At 45.2% G+C, this 16236-nt stretch overlaps 7 non-coding genes and 2 pseudogenes across 7 annotated transcripts; all 9 read left to right on the plus strand.

Moving 5' to 3' along the window:
* The first annotated feature begins 3801 nt into the window (after nucleotides 1–3801).
* On the plus strand, nucleotides 3802–3919 carry LOC121311193. Its single transcript, XR_005949147.1, has one exon. It is a non-coding gene; the product is annotated as a U5 spliceosomal RNA (small nuclear RNA).
* A 200-nt stretch (nucleotides 3920–4119) lies between these two features.
* LOC121311206 lies at nucleotides 4120–4314 on the plus strand. Its single transcript, XR_005949159.1, has one exon. It is a non-coding gene; the product is annotated as a U2 spliceosomal RNA (small nuclear RNA).
* A 455-nt stretch (nucleotides 4315–4769) lies between these two features.
* LOC121311184 lies at nucleotides 4770–4887 on the plus strand. Its single transcript, XR_005949138.1, has one exon. It is a non-coding gene; the product is annotated as a U5 spliceosomal RNA (small nuclear RNA).
* Nucleotides 4888–10075: 5188 nt separating this feature from the next.
* Nucleotides 10076–10284, plus strand: LOC121311230 (annotated as a pseudogene).
* Nucleotides 10285–10674: 390 nt separating this feature from the next.
* LOC121311242 lies at nucleotides 10675–10792 on the plus strand. The gene has a single exon (XR_005949178.1). It is a non-coding gene; the product is annotated as a U5 spliceosomal RNA (small nuclear RNA).
* A 2001-nt stretch (nucleotides 10793–12793) lies between these two features.
* LOC121311210 lies at nucleotides 12794–12978 on the plus strand. The gene has a single exon (XR_005949162.1). It is a non-coding gene; the product is annotated as a U2 spliceosomal RNA (small nuclear RNA).
* Nucleotides 12979–13396: 418 nt separating this feature from the next.
* LOC121311186 lies at nucleotides 13397–13514 on the plus strand. Its single transcript, XR_005949140.1, has one exon. It is a non-coding gene; the product is annotated as a U5 spliceosomal RNA (small nuclear RNA).
* Nucleotides 13515–15364: 1850 nt separating this feature from the next.
* Nucleotides 15365–15570, plus strand: LOC121311213 (annotated as a pseudogene).
* A 426-nt stretch (nucleotides 15571–15996) lies between these two features.
* Nucleotides 15997–16114, plus strand: LOC121311187. The gene has a single exon (XR_005949141.1). It is a non-coding gene; the product is annotated as a U5 spliceosomal RNA (small nuclear RNA).
* The last annotated feature ends 122 nt before the right edge of the window (nucleotides 16115–16236 follow it).

A 16236-nucleotide genomic window follows, 5' to 3' on the forward strand; every position in this document is an offset into this window, starting at 1 on the left:
TAACTTTTCAATTGGGCCTAATAAAGGCTATCTTTTTTATCCAGGACAGCCACGTTATTGTAGAAAATGTGGCCAGTTTGGCCATGTTATGGTGGACTGCATGGAAGATCATTGCAGTAATTGTAATGGAAGTGGCCATAAGGCTAAAGACTGCACAAAAGCGAAGAGCTGTAACCTGTGTGGAGATCCTGGACACTTGTATAAATCCTGTCCTCAAAAGAGAAGAACATATGCAGAGGCAACAGTAGCTAGACCACCACCGGCAGAACAGCAGGAAGCAGAGGAGCAGTCAGTGACAGTAGATAAAAGGGCAGAGGATGCAAGCATGCAAGACCAGCAGAAGGAAGACCCAAGTCCCAAGAGCTCAGAGGAAGAGTCCAAAGAGGATTATGCAAAATGGATGGGGTTGGATGTTTCTGATGTCACTGATAGCGAAGGAGAGTCTTCGGCTGAGCTTTCTTCAGTAAAGGAGTGGGGTGAGGATGAGCATGAGATGGAGGAGGCCAGAGAGAATTCGGAAGGAATGGAATGGATGGAAGCAAGGAACAAGAGAAAAGCTTCAGGTGAGAAAAAAGAGGAAGAGCCGGAGGAGAAGAAAGGGCTAAAAGGGGTGGTCACAGCTGTAACCACTTATAATAGATTCGATCCATTGGTAAGCAGTATGAAGGAGCTGGAAGAAGGAGAAGACTACTCTGTGTGCGAAGCCAACACATCTGGGCAGAAAGGATATTTGAGTCCTGGAGGGGTTGAGACATTTGCTCACACAACAGGAATGTTGTTGAGAGCAGAGGGAAGCAAGAAACAACGTGAAGAGACAGGTGAGTGAGAGAATCGCTTCTTTAAAACTACCTAATGGCATTTAAAGTACTGACAATTAATGCAAGAGGCTTGAGGGACATTGGGAAAAGAAAAACCTTTTTGTTTTCATTGGCGACTGTGAACTTTGATGTAGCATTCCTCCAAGAATGCCATTTAAAAGATAATGGAGATATAAAGACGTTTTCAAAAGAATGGAAAGAAGGACCTTCATGTTGGAGCATTGGGCATGTGCACGCTGATGGGGTGGGGATACTATTTAAGGGAAGGGGTTTTGTTATTGAGAGCTCATGTTCTGTTAATCCTGGAAGAGTGTTGTGTGTGGATGTAAATTGGAACGGGGCACAGAGGTTTCGTTGTATAAATGTGTATGCACCTAGTAAGAGGGGGGCTAGATTGGAGTTTTTTAAGTGTTTGCCTTCACTTTTAAATACTAGTAGGGTGGTGGTGATGGGTGGAGACTTTAATGTGTCTTTAGATAAATTGGAGAGTGAGGAACAAGGTGCTAGGGATTTTTCGGCCACGTGGATTAAAAAAATGTGTACTGATTTTTCTTTTTATGACTCTTATAGAGAAATGAATAAACAGGATGGGGGGTTTACATGGAGGAACTCTAGAGGGGATCAATCAAGGATTGATTATTTTTTTCTACCAGTGGGGGTTACAATCCAAGATTTTAAAATTTTTCCATGTTGGGGCTCGGATCACGAAATGCTGGTAGTCAGTATAAAGGTGGAGGTTCCAGAGAGAGGGACGGGGTTTTGGAAACTTAATGTAAGAGTTCTGGAGGATGAGGAATTTCAGGCTAGGTTCCAGGAAATGTATAAAGGGTGGCAGAATTTAAAGCGACGTTTCGCAAGGGGGTACAACTCTATGGTAGGGTGGTGGGAAGATGTAAAAAAGAAAGTTAATACATTTTGTCAGAAATATTGCAGGTTCGCCGAGGAGGAACGGAGAGAGTTTTGGGAAATGTTTACAATTATTGTTTTGCAAGGCCTGTTCTCTAAAATGAATAGAGGGGAAGAGATTGACCGGCCGGAGAGGTTAAGAGGTTAAAAGGAGCAATCCGGGATTATTTTGAGCTCGAAAGCCCAGGAGTTTGCCTTTTTGGCTAAAGATTTCCGAGAAAGAAAGTGATGAAAAGTTAACCAAATTTTTTTTTCAGCCAGTCCCCTCAAAAACAAACTCCAAGTGTAGTAATTGGGCTTAAAACAGAAAAGGGGGTGGTTGGTTGGAAGGAGGAAATGTTAAGGCATGCCAGGCGGTTTTATCAGGATCTCTTTGCTGAAAGGGAAGTGTCTCAACAGGAGGTAGATGTGTTGTTGAGGAGTATTGAGAATAAATTAACTAGTGAAGAGCAGGATCAATTGGAGGAGGAGGTAACGGAGGCTGAGGCAAAGGCAGCACTAGATTCAATGAAAGGAAATAAAACGCCAGGGTGTGATGGGTTGCCCAAAGAATTCTTTGTGTGTTTTTGGGATTTGCTAAAGAAGGATTTGGTGGAGGTATATAGGGAGATTTTTGAAGAGGGAATAATGCCTGAGTCAATGAGGAAAGGGGTAATAAGCCTTATATTCAAGAAAGGGGATAGAACTGAGCTAGAGAACTGGAGGCCAATAACATTGCTCTCAGTGGATTATAAAATATTAAGTAAAATATTAACAAATAGGCTAAAAAGAGTAATGCCATCAATAGTGAATATAGACCAGACATGTGGAGTGAAGGGGAGGTCTAGTTGTTTAAATCTAATTTTAATAAGGGACATTTTGACTTGGGTTAAAGAACGAGACTTACCTCTATGCCTATTAAATTTAGATCAGGAGAAAGCATTTGATAGGGTGAATCACGCTTTTTTGTTAAATTTGTTGAAGAAATTTAATTTTGGGCCAGTTTTTATAAAGTGGATCCAGATATTGTATAAAGAGGTGTTTAGTTTGGTAAATATAAATGGGTTTTTTTCTGAACCAGTTAGACAGGATTGGAGGGGTGAGGCAGGGTTGCCCTCTGTCTCCTTTGCTTTATGTAATTTTTATCGAACCTTTAGCGGAATTAATCAGAAAGGATAAAGAAATTAAAGGGGTCCATATACCAGGAGGGGCGGGGGATACAGTCAAAATCACTCAATATGCAGATGACATGACATTATTTGTGTCAACAGATAAAGGACCTTGGACAGGATAGTAGAGCTGTTGCAGGGGTTCAGTCGTGCAACAGGATCAAAGATTAACATGGGGAAGTCATCGATAATGTATTGTGGAAGGTGGGCTGACAGGAATGATGTAAGACATGGCTTTGGCCTGGTGCAAAGATGGGATGAAAATTTTAGGTCTTAAGTTTTACAAAGAAGAATGTGCTAAAAGAAACTGGGTGGAGAAAATCTGAGAGGGTTAAAACACAATTGGATATATGGAGGGTTAGGAGATTTGGAAACAGGGAGGTGGTTGTTATCTTGCAGATCTCCACTCCCAGGTTTCGACCCGGTATTGCAGTATCTTTCCTATGCCGACAAAATGTAAATTATTACTGACAAAGGTGGTGTTTTCTTTTATAGAGGGGGGGTCGGTATGAATCGGTTAAAAGAGAACAGATGTATATGCCAGTACCACAAGGGGGCAGAGATGTTCCATGTATCCCATTAAAGTTAGAGGTTTTGTATGTCCACAATACTTGTAAAATGATTATTGAAGAGAAAGATCACAAAGCTTGTTTTTTTTTAAAGTTTTTTTTCCTTTGTGTTAAGATCCATAGTAATTATTAGGAGGTACCCAGGGCAGATAAGAGGCCGTGGCATTATGAAAGCTGTTTTTAAAAACACATCCAGCAGCAGCAAAGCGCCCTTTCGCCGGGGCGGAACGGCAGATGCGTTTTGGGAGGAGTTCCCTGTTTTTGTACAGGTTTGAAATGCGTGGCCTCGCTGCCGCTTGGCAGAGGGGAGGGCCTTTGGGCCTTTGGGCCGGCCGGAAGGGCTCGGCCACCAGCAAAGGCACGCTCCGGCTTCTCTACAGCTCGAATGAACGGTTCGCCTTTTACTAAAGATTTCCGTGGAGAGGAGCATTTACGAGTTCGATCCAATTTTTGGACAGCCCTTCCCCTCAGGGAGGGGCTCCACCTGGAGTTTAAAAGCAGAACGAGCACAGAAAGGGCGGTCGCCCCCGTTGGAGCCCGGCACCTTTCCTTCCTTCCTTCCTTCCTTCCTTGTTTTGACAGCTTCCTTGAGATGTATTATGCCCGCCCGAGAAGCAAGTACCACGGTGCTGCGGCGGGCGGCCGCGCCCGGGGCGTTTGGCCAAAACCATTGTGGGCATCGCTTCTCGGCCTGAATTGGCTAAGATCAAGTGTAGTATCTGTTCTTATCAGTTTAATATCTGATACGTCCCCCATAGGGGGACCGTCTATATTAAATGGATTTTTGGAAGCGGGAGATGGAAGCGGGGCTTGCTCCGTCCACTCCACGCATCGACCCGGTATTGCAGTACCTCCGGGAACGGTGCCCATTTCTCAGAAAGGTCAAAAGAGAGAGAGAGAGAGAGAGAGAGAGAGAGAGAGAGAGAGAGAGAGAGAGAGAGAGAGAGAGAGAGAGAGAGAGAGAGAGAGAGAGGAGAGAGAGAGAGGAGAGAGAGAGAGAGAGAGAGCCCCACCTCCCTCCCTCCCTCCCCACCTCCCCTTTCCTGGGACGCGCCGTTTTCCCGCTCTTTTCGTTCTTTCTTTTTTTTTTTTTTTTTTTTTTTTTTTTTTTTTTTCATATTTCATATTCAGGCAGGCCTAACACACGCAGCAGGCCAGTGTAGCAGCAGCAGCAAAGCGCCCTTTCGCCGGGGCGGAACGGCAGATGCGTTTTGGGAGGAGTTCCCTGTTTTTGTTTTGCGTGCGTGGCCTCGCTGCCGCTTGGCAGAGGGGAGGGCCTTTGGGCCTGCCTTTGGGCCGGCCGGAAGGGCTCGGCCACCAGCAAAGGCACGCTCCGGCTTCTCTACAGCTCGAATGAACCTTTCGCCTTTTACTAAAGATTTCCGTGGAGAGGAGCATTTACGAGTTCGATCCAATTTTTGGACAGCCCTTCCCCTCAGGGAGGGGCTCCACCTGGAGTTTAAAAGCAGAACGAGCACAGAAAGGGCGGTCGCCCCCGTTGGAGCCCGGCACCTTTCCTTCCTTCCTTCCTTCCTTCCTTCCTTCCTTCCTTCCTTCCTTCCTCCCTCCGCCCGCCCGAGAAGCAAGTACCACGACTGCTGCGGCGGGCGGCCGCGCCCGGGGCGTTTGGCCAAAACCATTGTGGGCATCGCTTCTCGGCCTCTTGGCTAAGATCTACAACAAGTGGCTTGACCGCAGTTCTAGATTGTTGAGAGTTCCGAGCTAGGGAGAGGAGAGACAACATGGCTGGAGTGAAGAATACTGCAAGATTTGATTGGCGTGGAAAGGAAGATGAAGGAATGCCAGAAAGAGAAGAATTCATACGCACCATCATTATGGATTTTTTGAGGACCAATTTGGAGGAGATTCTGGGTATTCAGAGGAACGGGAGAGAAGAATTCTTTGATGTCACTATGGTGAGTGAAATGAGTTTTAAATCTCTTTTGCAAGCCTGTAAAGAAAAAGAAAATGTGGAACCTTTGAAGCATTTTAAGGTTCAGTCCAGGGAAAGGAAAAACTTTAGAGTCCTAACAATTAACTTGTTCGACATGAATGTGTCTGATGAAAGTGTTACTTGGTTTCTGAGGAGATATATGGATGTTCTTTCTGGGCCAAGATATAGGAGAGATGGTTTGGGTGTGTGGAATGGGCAGAGGCAATATAGTGTGCTCCTTAGGGAAGACCCGAATGGATATCAAGGGTTTTTGCATCCCCCTGCAAAGTGTAGAGTGGGCGGGGTTAATGGATACATCCTGTATTCAGGTCAACCTCCGTTCTGTAGAAAATGCCAAAAGTATGGGCACAGTGATCAAAACTGTGAAGAGCTGAGATGCTTTAATTGTGGAGAGAAAGGGCATTTTTCATATGACTGTAAAAATTCAAAAAAATGTCATAATTGTGGAGATGCAAGCCATGTTAAGAGGGACTGTAGAGGAAGATCATATGCAGGGGCTGTGGTAGGCCTGTGTCCAATTGAGGATGTCATAAAGGATATGGAGAGTACAAACGGGAAACAACGAGAGGAGGGGCCGGCAGCCTCCTTAACCGATAGTGAGGTTGTGGCTGCAGCGGAGGAGCTGGCAGGTGTAGATGTTGAAATGGAGGTCACAGCAACTGCAAGAGCTGAGGTAGAGGAAACATCTACCATAAACAAAGGGGAAAATCAGGTTTTAACTGAAAACTTACCTGACAACTTACCTGGGGATGCGGCTGGGTCTCCTGGTGCATCCTGGGGGGATGAGCTGCCGTCTCAGGCCGGGGAGGGTATTGCAGTTGAAGGAAGTCAGCTTCTGGGCCAGTCTGTCCCTATGGAAGAAGGAAACTGGAGTGTTGCAAAGAGAGCAACAGGCAAAAGAAAGTGTAAGGAGCTATCAGAAGGTGAAAGTAAAATTTTTCTGGTGGACACTGCAAATTCTTATGGAGCACTTGAAGAAGAAGAGGTTTCTAGTGTTGAGCCTTCAGAAGCAGGAAGCTCTCCCTTGATACCTGAGTTGACACCATCAGAGGAGGACGATGACAGTGGCAGTAATAGCAGTGTGGCTTCACAGCCTATCCAGTGTGGCCAGGGGGTGGCAGTGTCAGATGCGGATTCACAGAATTCAGTGGATTTTTTGGAGCAGGATGACATAGCTAAAGTTGTCGTAGTTATGGGGATGGCAGAGACACATTAATTCTTCTCGATGGATGTCAAGCTAGTAACTTTAAATGTAAGGGGCTTAAGGGATAGGGAGAAAAGAGCTGCAGTGTTTTTGTCTCTGGCATCATTGCCCTTTGACATTTGTTTTTTGCAAGAGTGTCACCTTCGGGATGAGATGGACTGTAAAAAGTTCTCAAAGGACTGGACTGGGGGGGTTTCATTTTGGAGTGTGGGTAATGTACACGCTGATGGATTGGGGGTATTGGTGAAGGGTAGCGAAATTATGATTGAAGATGTGTTAACGGTGGTACCAGGGAGATTAATGGTAGCAGACGGTATGATGGGGGGGCAGAAATATAGGTTTATTAATATCTATGCACCATGCAATCCTACCAAAAGGTTACAGTTTTTCAAGGATTTTGTGTTTTTGTTAGATACTAACAAAAAGGTTATATTGGGAGGTGATTTTAATACTTCAATAGATAGTATAGGAGGGGGAGCTGAGTTGGATTTTACAGGGAAATATCTGTTAAAAGAAACTCAAAATTATAAATTAAAGGATGCATACAGAGGGTTGTATAAAGATGGAATGGGGTACACATGGAGGAACACTAGGGGGCATCAAAGTAGGCTAGATTATTTTTTTGTTTCACAGGGAATTCAGGTTAAAGAGTGTAAGATATTACCATGTTGGGGGTCTGATCATGATATGATAGTGATGTCAATGGAGGGGGGGGGAGTGAATATTGGGAAGGGGTTTTGGAAATTTAATATTAGTTTATTACAGGATGAGATATTTGTGAATAAGGTGAGAGAATTCTATAAATTATGGCAAGAATTTAAGGGGGGGTTTAGCAGTATTTTAGTATGGTGGGAGAGGCTGAAAGTTAATTTAGCACAATTCTGCAGACGGTACTCCAGAGAGAAAAGAGAGAAGGAGAGAAGAGCGGTGAGGAGGGTAAATGGGAGGTTACAAAGGTTAATAGGTGAAAGGAATAGGGGGTTACAGGTGGAGGAAGAAATTATAGAGGCAAAGAAGGAAATCAGGGAGTTTTATGTGAGGAGAGTCAAAGAATTTGCCTTCTTAGCTAAAGAAGAAGAGAGAGAGAAAGATGAGAAAATAACCAAATATTTTTTTCAGACAATCAAACAAAAACAGCGAAGAGAATGGGTGGAGGGTGTTGTTACTGGTGAAGGGAAGGTAGTGAGTAGGAAGGAGGAAGTTTTTGATTATGTGTGCTCTTTTTACAAGGAGATGTTTGCTGAAAGAGCTGTGGATGAGGAGAAGGGTGAGCTGCTGTTAAGAAGATTAGGGAGGAGGTTGAGTGAGGAGGATAAGTTTGAATTGGAGGGGGAAATTACAGTGGAAGAAGTAGAGAGAGCCTTATTCTCTATGAAGGGGAATAAGACCCCTGGGGGGGATGGGCTTCCAAAAGAATTTTTTGTTTCAATGTGGGATTTAGTTAAAAAAGATTTGGTGGAGGTCTATAAGGACATTTTTAAGAGGAAAGAGCTCAGTGAGTCAATGAAGTCGGGGATTATTCATTTAATATATAAAAAGGGGGATAAGAGAGACATCAGAAACTGGAGACCAATAACATTATTGTGTGTGGACTACAAAATTTTAAGTAAGGTATTAGTTAATAGATTAAAGGGAGTGATGGGAGTGGTGGTGAGTGAGGACCAAACTTGTGGGGTGCAGGGTAGGACGGGGTCTTATAATTTATCCTTAATAAGAGATTTGATTAGTTGGGCAGAAGATAGGGATTTGGCATTGGGGATTTTAAGTTTAGATCAAGAAAAAGCCTTTGATCGTGTGAATCATAATTTTTTGTTTAAAGTATTAAAGAAAATGAATTTTGGGGATAATTTTTTGGCCTGGGTGAAGGTCTTGTACAATAATGTGTTTAGCAAGTTGAAAATTAATGGAACTCTGGGTGCCTTAGTGGAGCAGAAAGGAGGAGTTAGGCAAGGGTGTCCTCTTTCTCCCTTGTTATATGTTTTATTCATTGAACCTTTGGCGGAGATGTTAAGGCAGGAGAAGGGAATTGAGGGGGTGCATATCCCTGGGGGGAGTGGAGAGAGGGCAAAAGTGGCTCAGTACGCAGACGACACCACTGTTTTTTTCACCACAGATCGAGGATTGGACAAAATAGTAAAGGTGTTGGGGTTATATTGTGAAGCGACAGGGTCTGCAATTAATGTCGGGAAATCGGCAATAATGTACTGTGGTGGTTGGAGGAACAGGAAAGACGTAAGGCACGGTTTTTCTATTTGCAATGATGGGCTAAAAATTCTGGGAGTCAAATTTTATAACAGCAATTCAGCTGGAAAGAATTGGGAGGAAAAAATCGAAAGGGTGAAGAAAAAATTAGATTTATGGAGAACTAGAAGGCTTAGTATTACGGGTAAGGGGTTAGTTATTAAGGCTGATGTTTTATCAGGTCTGATTTACTTAGCCTTAATCTTTCCTGTTCCAACTAAGTATAAATTGATATTAACCAGGTTAGTGTTTTCTTTTATTTGGGGAGGTAGGTATGAACCAGTTAAAAGGGAACAAATGTATTTGGAGATTGAAGAGGGGGGGAGGGGTATAGTGTTTATTCCTTTGAAATTGGAGATTTTGTTTGTATGTTTTGTAGTTAAAATGCTAAAGGAAAAAGTACGCCATAAGGCATATTATTTTATGAAACTGTGGGGGGCTTTTTTAGTTAAAGGTTTAGTGTCATGGGATAATGCAGGACCAAAGGCTGAGCAGTTACCATGGCATTATGAAAAGATGTCATTATTTTTAAGAGCACACCCAGAGGTGCTCAAAGATGATTTGGTAGAGGAGCATAAGAAAATGTATAAAGTTTTAAAAGGGAAAATACTATTATCAGGGGTGGTGAAGGTGGGTGGTAGGAAAATTAATTGGGGAACAATACAACTAAAAAGTCAGCCTAATGAAATAAAAGATTTGAATTGGTTGGCGGCCTTAGATAGGTTACCTGTAAGGGAGAGACTACATCGAGAAGGTCAGATTCTCAACGGCAGGTGTCCAAGGGGGTGTACGCAGGAGGAGACAGTGTGGCATGCCTTTTGGGGATGTCATGTGGTTAATGGCTTCTGGGGAGAAATAAAAAAGTTATTAAGGTTGGCTAAAGAAAATCTTGAGTTAAATCCTGAGTTTATATTATGGGGGAAGGGTTGGAAGGGATGGGGAGGGAAGTAGGGAGGGTAATTTGGAGTGTTATTAGTATTGGTAAAGGAATTGTGTGGAGGGATAGAAATGAGCAGTGTAAAAAAAAGAAACCAGGGAAGTCGGTGGCACAGTTGGTTTGGGAAGTGAAATCACGGGTGATGGTAGAATGTAAGTTGGAAAACAGGAAGATGGGGGAGGAGGCATTTAATCAAGGTTGGGGGAGGTTGGAAAGGGGAATCTGTGTAAATAAAGTAATGTGAATAATTGGGAAAACTGCGATGAAGATACGGTCTTAATTTCTGGGAAAAGTGAGACTAATTTCTGAGCAAAAAAAAAAAAAAAAAAAAAAAAAAAAAAAAAAAAAAAAATCTGTTCTTATCAGTTTAATATCTGATACGTCCCCCATAGGGGGACCGTCTATATTAAATGGATTTTTGGAAGCGGGAGATGGAAGCGGGGCTTGCTCCGTCCACTCCACGCATCGACCCGGTATTGCAGTACCTCCGGGAACGGTGCCCATTTCTCAGAAAGGTCAAAAGAGAGAGAGAGAGAGAGAGAGAGAGCGAGCGAGAGAGAGAGAGAGAGAGAGAGAGAGAGAGAGAGAGAGAGAGAGCTCCCTCCCTCCCCACCTCCCCTTTCCTGGGACGCGCCGTTTTCCCGCTCTTTTCGTTCTTTTTTTTTTTTTTTTTTTTTTTTTTTTTTTTTTTTTTCATATTTCATATTCAGGCAGGCCTAACACACGCAGCAGGCCAGTGTAGCAGCAGCAGCAGCAAGCGCCCTTTCGCCGGGGCGGAACGGCAGATGCGTTTTGGGAGGAGTTCCCTGTTTTTGTTTTGCGTGCGTGGCCTCGCTGCCGCTTGGCAGAGGGGAGGGCCTTTGGGCCGGCCGGAAGGGCTCGGCCACCAGCAAAGGCACGCTCCGGCTTCTCTACAGCTCGAATAAACCTTTCGCCTTTTACTAAAGATTTCCGTGGAGAGGAGCATTTACGAGTTCGATCCAATTTTTGGACAGCCCTTCCCCTCAGGGAGGGGCTCCACCTGGAGTTTAAAAGCAGAACGAGCACAGAAAGGGCGGTCGCCCCCGTTGGAGCCCGGCACCTTTCCTTCCTTCCTTCCTTCCTTCCTTCCTTCCTCCTTCCTTCCCTCCCGCCCTCCCTCCGCCCGCCCGAGAAGCAAGTACCACGACTGCTGCGGCGGGCGGCCGCGCCCGGGGCGTTTGGCCAAAACCATTGTGGGCATCGCTTCTCGGCCTCTTGGCTCTGCTCAAGTGCTGTTGGGAAGGCGAAGGTTATGTTCTAGAAGGCGTGAGCTGGATAGAAAGTAATTATTTGCAAAATGGAAGATCATGGAAAGAATACCCTTCGCTTTCTGCTGAAGCAATCCTCGGGATTGTGGGGAAGGAGAAAGTTTGTGTTGGAGGTCGTCTTCGGGCTATTGGAGTTGGATGTCGAAGATGTACTTTGTTTGAAGGAGAACATCGGGAGAGGGAGATTTGACCTGACTCTGCAGACAGAAGAACACTGTTTGAAAGTAATGAAGATTTTTGGAGCTAACAAGGAAAAGTTGCCTGCCAGTGCGTTTAATATGGAGCCTTTGTTTCTTCAGGACTGAAGGACAGTTTTTGTGACAATGTCCTGCCCTTTTTTTTTGGTGGAGGATATTACCACAAGCTTGAAAAGCCGTTTTGAGCTACAGAGTGAGATACCTCTGAAGACCATGGATTCGGAAGGAATATGGAATGGGGTGTGGAAATACACGGCAAGATTGCATATGAAGGACGGAAAGTTGCTTCATGTTCGACCTGACTTTAGGATTGGTGCGGTAAGAGGCACTGTTTACTACAGAGGTCAGCCAAGAGTTTGTTTTAAGTGCAATAGAGCAGGGCATTTTGCTGCAGACTGTGAAGAGATTGTTTGTAAGAACTGTAATCAGGCTGGCCATGTTTCTAAAGACTGCCCCAGTGGGATTAAATGCAATCTTTGTGGAGCAAATGAGCATGTGTATAAGGACTGTCCGCAGAGTGCTAGGAGTTATGCTCAAGCTGCAAGAGATGGAGGGAAGAAAAAAGATGATGTAAAAGGAGAGAACACAGAGAGAAAAAAAGAACCAGAGGAAAAAGAAACTGAAAAGAACAAAGGAGAGAGTGTTTGGGGAGGAGCTAGCAAAAAAGGAGGCGGAACGGCGGGAAAAAGTGGAACTGAACAGACAAAGGAAAAGGGCGGAGAATCGAGAAAGGAGGAGGGAAGAGGTGGTTCCAAAGCTGATCAGCAGAGGTCCCCAGAGCATTCTACTTCAGACCTGACAGGAAGAGCAGAGGGAGAGGTGCTGAGAAAGAGAAAAGATAGAGAAGGAAAGGAGGTGAGGACTAGTGAAGACCCATCGAGAAAGATAAGAGGAGGAAAGGAAGGTTTAACAACGGGCCAGAGTTGGGGTGAAGCAATGGAGGAAGAGGAGAAGAAGAGAACAGGACAGAGCAAAGAACAAAAAGATGGTGAAACTTCAGAAGAGAAGTTAATGAACACTGTATGTCCTAAGGAATATGAAGAGCTTGTGGCATGGAAGGAGAGAATGAGAAAGGAAAGGATTACAGAGACAGAGTGGAAAAAATATGAGGAAGAGAGAAGGAGGATTTTGGATTTAGCAAAGTGGAAGGCGGACGAGGTGATGAGAAGGCACCTACCAAAGTATTAGTTTGGAGGAATAGAGTTGAAGAAAGACTTTATGATTGTTTTTTTTGAATAAATGTTTGTTTTGTGGTTTTGATTGTATTGAAAAAAAAGGAAAAAAGAAAGATTTCTGTTTTTTGAATCAGTTTTGTGATTATATGTCTAGTTTCTTAGTTATTGTTTTATATGTAATAGTTAGATTTTGTTTTAGTGTTTTGGTTTTTAAAAGTAATGATAATAATGTTTTGTGTTTTCTTATCAAATCGTGAAACAAACCAATGCCGCCCGCCCGAGCCGCTCCGCCCGCCCGCCCACACAAAATGTTTTGTTGGCGTATAAACAATTTAAATTGGATAAGATTAAAAAAATTATTTTTCCAAAAAAAAAAAAATCAAAATCTGTTCTTATCAGTTTAATATCTGATACGTCCCCCATAGGGGGACCGTCTATATTAAATGGATTTTTGGAAGCGGGAGATGGAAGCGGGGCTTGCTCCGTCCACTCCACGCATCGACCCGGTATTGCAGTACCTCCGGGAACGGTGCCCATTTCTCAGAAAGGTCAAAAGAGAGAGAGAGCGAGAGAGAGCGAGCGAGAGCGAGAGAGAGCGAGAGAGAGAGAGAGAGAGAGAGAGAGAGAGAGAGAGAGAGAGAGCCCCACCCTAACCCTCCCTCCCTCCCTCCCCACCTCCCCTTTCCTGGGACGCGCCGTTTTCCCGCTCTTTTCGTTCTTTTTTTTTTTTTTTTTTTTTTTTTTTTTTTCATATTTCATATTCAGGCAGGCCTAACACACGCAGCAGGCCAGTGTAGCAGCAGCAGCAAAGCGCCCTTTCGCCGGGGCGGAACGGCAGATGCGTTTTGGGAGGAGTTCCCTGTTTTTGTTTTGCGTGCGTGGCCTCGCTGCCGCTTGGCAGAGGGGAGGGCCTTTGGGCCTTTGGGCCGGCCGGAAGGGCTCGGCCACCAGCAAAGGCACGCTCCGGCTTCTCTACAGCTCGAATGAACCTTTCGCCTTTTACTAAAGATTTCCGTGGAGAGGAGCATTTACGAGTTCGATCCAATTTTTGGACAGCCCTTCCCCTCAGGGAGGGGCTCCACCTGGAGTTTAAAAGCAGAACGAGCACAGAAAGGGCGGTCGCCCCCGTTGGAGCCCGGCACCTTTCCTTCCTTCCTTCCTTCCTTCCCTCCCTCCCCTCCGCCCGCCCGCCCGCCCGCCCGAGAAGCAAGTACCACGACTGCTGCGGCGGGCGGCCGCGCCCGGGGCGTTTGGCCAAAACCATTGTGGGCATCGCTTCTCGGCCTCTTGGCTCATACCAAGTGAGTGTCTAGAAGGCGAAAGGTAAAGATCTAGAAGGCGTGAGCTTGATAGAGACTGATCCGGAAATGGAAGAAAGGTATGGGAAGAACACGCTTCGATTCCAGCTAAAAGATCTGACTGGCCTATGGGGAAGAAGGAAGTTCGTGTTGGAAGTCGTCTTTGGTTTGTTCGAGTTGGGAGCAGACGATGTCCATTGCCTGAAGGAGAACATCGCTAAAGGCTTATTCGACCTGACTTTGAATACAGAAGAGGAGTGCCTGAAGGTGTTAAGGAAATATGAAGAGAATAAGGAGCAGTTGCCAGCCAGAGTTTTCAACCTGGAGCCATTGTTTCTGCAGGAATGGAGAACAGTTTTTGTTACAATGGCCTGTCCTTTCTTTCCAGTGGAGGATATTACTACAGCTTTGAAAAGGAGTTTTGAGTTGAAGAGCGAGTTCCCAGTTAAGAACCTGGATTCTGAAGGTTTGTGGAATGGAATGTATAAGTATATTGCTAGGCTGCGCACTAAGGAGGGGAATATGATTCATGTCAGACCGGATTTGATGATTGGAACTGTTAGAGGGACTCTGTATTACAAAGGTCAGCCCAGAGTGTGTTTTAAATGTGGCCGGTGTGGACATTTTGCTGCAGAGTGTGAGGAGGTTGTTTGTAGAAACTGTTTGCAGACGGGACATGTTTCTAGGGACTGCCCCAGAGGAATGTTGTGCAATCTCTGTGGCTCAAAAGAGCATATGTACAGGGACTGTCCGAAAAGCAAGAGAAGCTATGCTCAGGCAGCCAGTGAAGGAACAAAGAAAAAAGAGGATACAGAGGAGAAGAAAACAGAGAAAGAAAAAGAATCTGGGAAAAAAGACAATGAGAAGGACAAAGGAAAGAGTGTTGGGGGAGGAGTCGCAAATAAAGGAGGCGGAACGGCGGGAAAATGTGGAACTGAGGAAACAAAGGGAAGAGGCGGAGACCCGAGAAAGGAAGAGAAGGAAGGCAGTTCCACAGATGACCAGCAGAGGTCCCGGGAAGAGCAATCTGTTGCCGACCCAATGGAGGGAGTAGAAGGAGAGGTACAGAGGAAGAGGAAAGATAGAGAAGGGAAGGATGAGAGGACCGCTGAATGCCAAACAAGGAGGATGAAAGGAGGAGAGGAGGGAGCAACATCAAGTTCGAGTTGGGGTGATAGGGTGGAGGAAGAGGTAAAGAAGAAGGAGGAAGAGGTAAAGAAGAGGGAGGAAGAGGTTAAGAAGAAGAGTGTCGTGTGGACGGAGAAAGATATAGAGCATTTAATGAGGGTGGCATGTCCCAGGGACTATGAAAATTTAATGAGATGGAAGGAGAGGATAAGAGGAGCGAGGGTTTCGCATTTAGAATGGAAGGAATATGAAGAGGAGAAAATGAGAATTTTTCTGGAAGCAAAGAAGAAGGCGGAAGAAGCGGCGAGAAAGTGAGGGAAATAGTTTAGAGTAGTTTTGGGTTCTTTTTTTGTGAACTTTGAATTTTGAGATTTACAATTTTTGAAAGGGTGTTGGGTTTTTTGTGGATTTATAATATGGGTCTTTTTTTTGTGGTTTTTTTTGGGGAACTTAGAATTTTGAGAATTATTAGTTTTGAACGGGTGTTGCATTGTTTGGGCATCGCTTCTCGGCCTTTTGGCTTGCAAAAAAAAAAAAAAAAAAAAAAAAAATCTGTTCTTATCAGTTTAATATCTGATACGTCCCCCATAGGGGGACCGTCTATATTAAATGGATTTTTGGAAGCGGGAGATGGAAGCGGGGCTTGCTCCGTCCACTCCACGCATCGACCCGGTATTGCAGTACCTCCGGGAACGGTGCCCATTTCTCAGAAAGGTCAAAAGAGAGAGAGAGAGCGAGAGAGAGAGAGAGAGAGTAGAGAGAGAGAGAGAGAGAGCGAGAGAGAGAGAGAGAGAGAGAGAGAGAGAGAGAGCCCCACCCTAACCCTCCCTCCCTCCCTCCCCACCTCCCCTTTCCTGGGACGCGCCGTTTTCCCGCGCTTTTCGTTCTTTTTTTTTTTTTTTTTTTTTTTTTTTTTTTTTTTTCATATTTCATATTCAGGCAGGCCCAACACACGCAGCAGGCCAGTGTAGCAGCAGCAGCAAAGCGCCCTTTCGCCGGGGCGGAACGGCAGATGCGTTTTGGGAGGAGTTCCCTGTTTTTGTTTTGCGTGCGTGGCCTCGCTGCCGCTTGGCAGAGGGGAGGGCCTTTGGGCCTTTGGGCCGGCCGGAAGGGCTCGGCCACCAGCAAAGGCACGCTCCGGCTTCTCTACAGCTCGAATGAACCTTTCGCCTTTTACTAAAGATTTCCGTGGAGAGGAGCATTTACGAGTTCGATCCAATTTTTGGACAGCCCTTCCCCTCAGGGAGGGGCTCCACCTGGAGTTTAAAAGCAGAACGAGCACAGAAAGGGCGGTCGCCCCCGTTGGAGCCCGGCACCTTTCCTTCCTTCCTTCCTTCCTTTCCTTCCTTCTTTCCTACAGCTCCTTCCTTCC

This window comes from Polyodon spathula, unplaced genomic scaffold (assembly GCF_017654505.1).
Source record: "Polyodon spathula isolate WHYD16114869_AA unplaced genomic scaffold, ASM1765450v1 scaffolds_3021, whole genome shotgun sequence".
NCBI lineage: Eukaryota > Metazoa > Chordata > Actinopteri > Acipenseriformes > Polyodontidae > Polyodon > Polyodon spathula.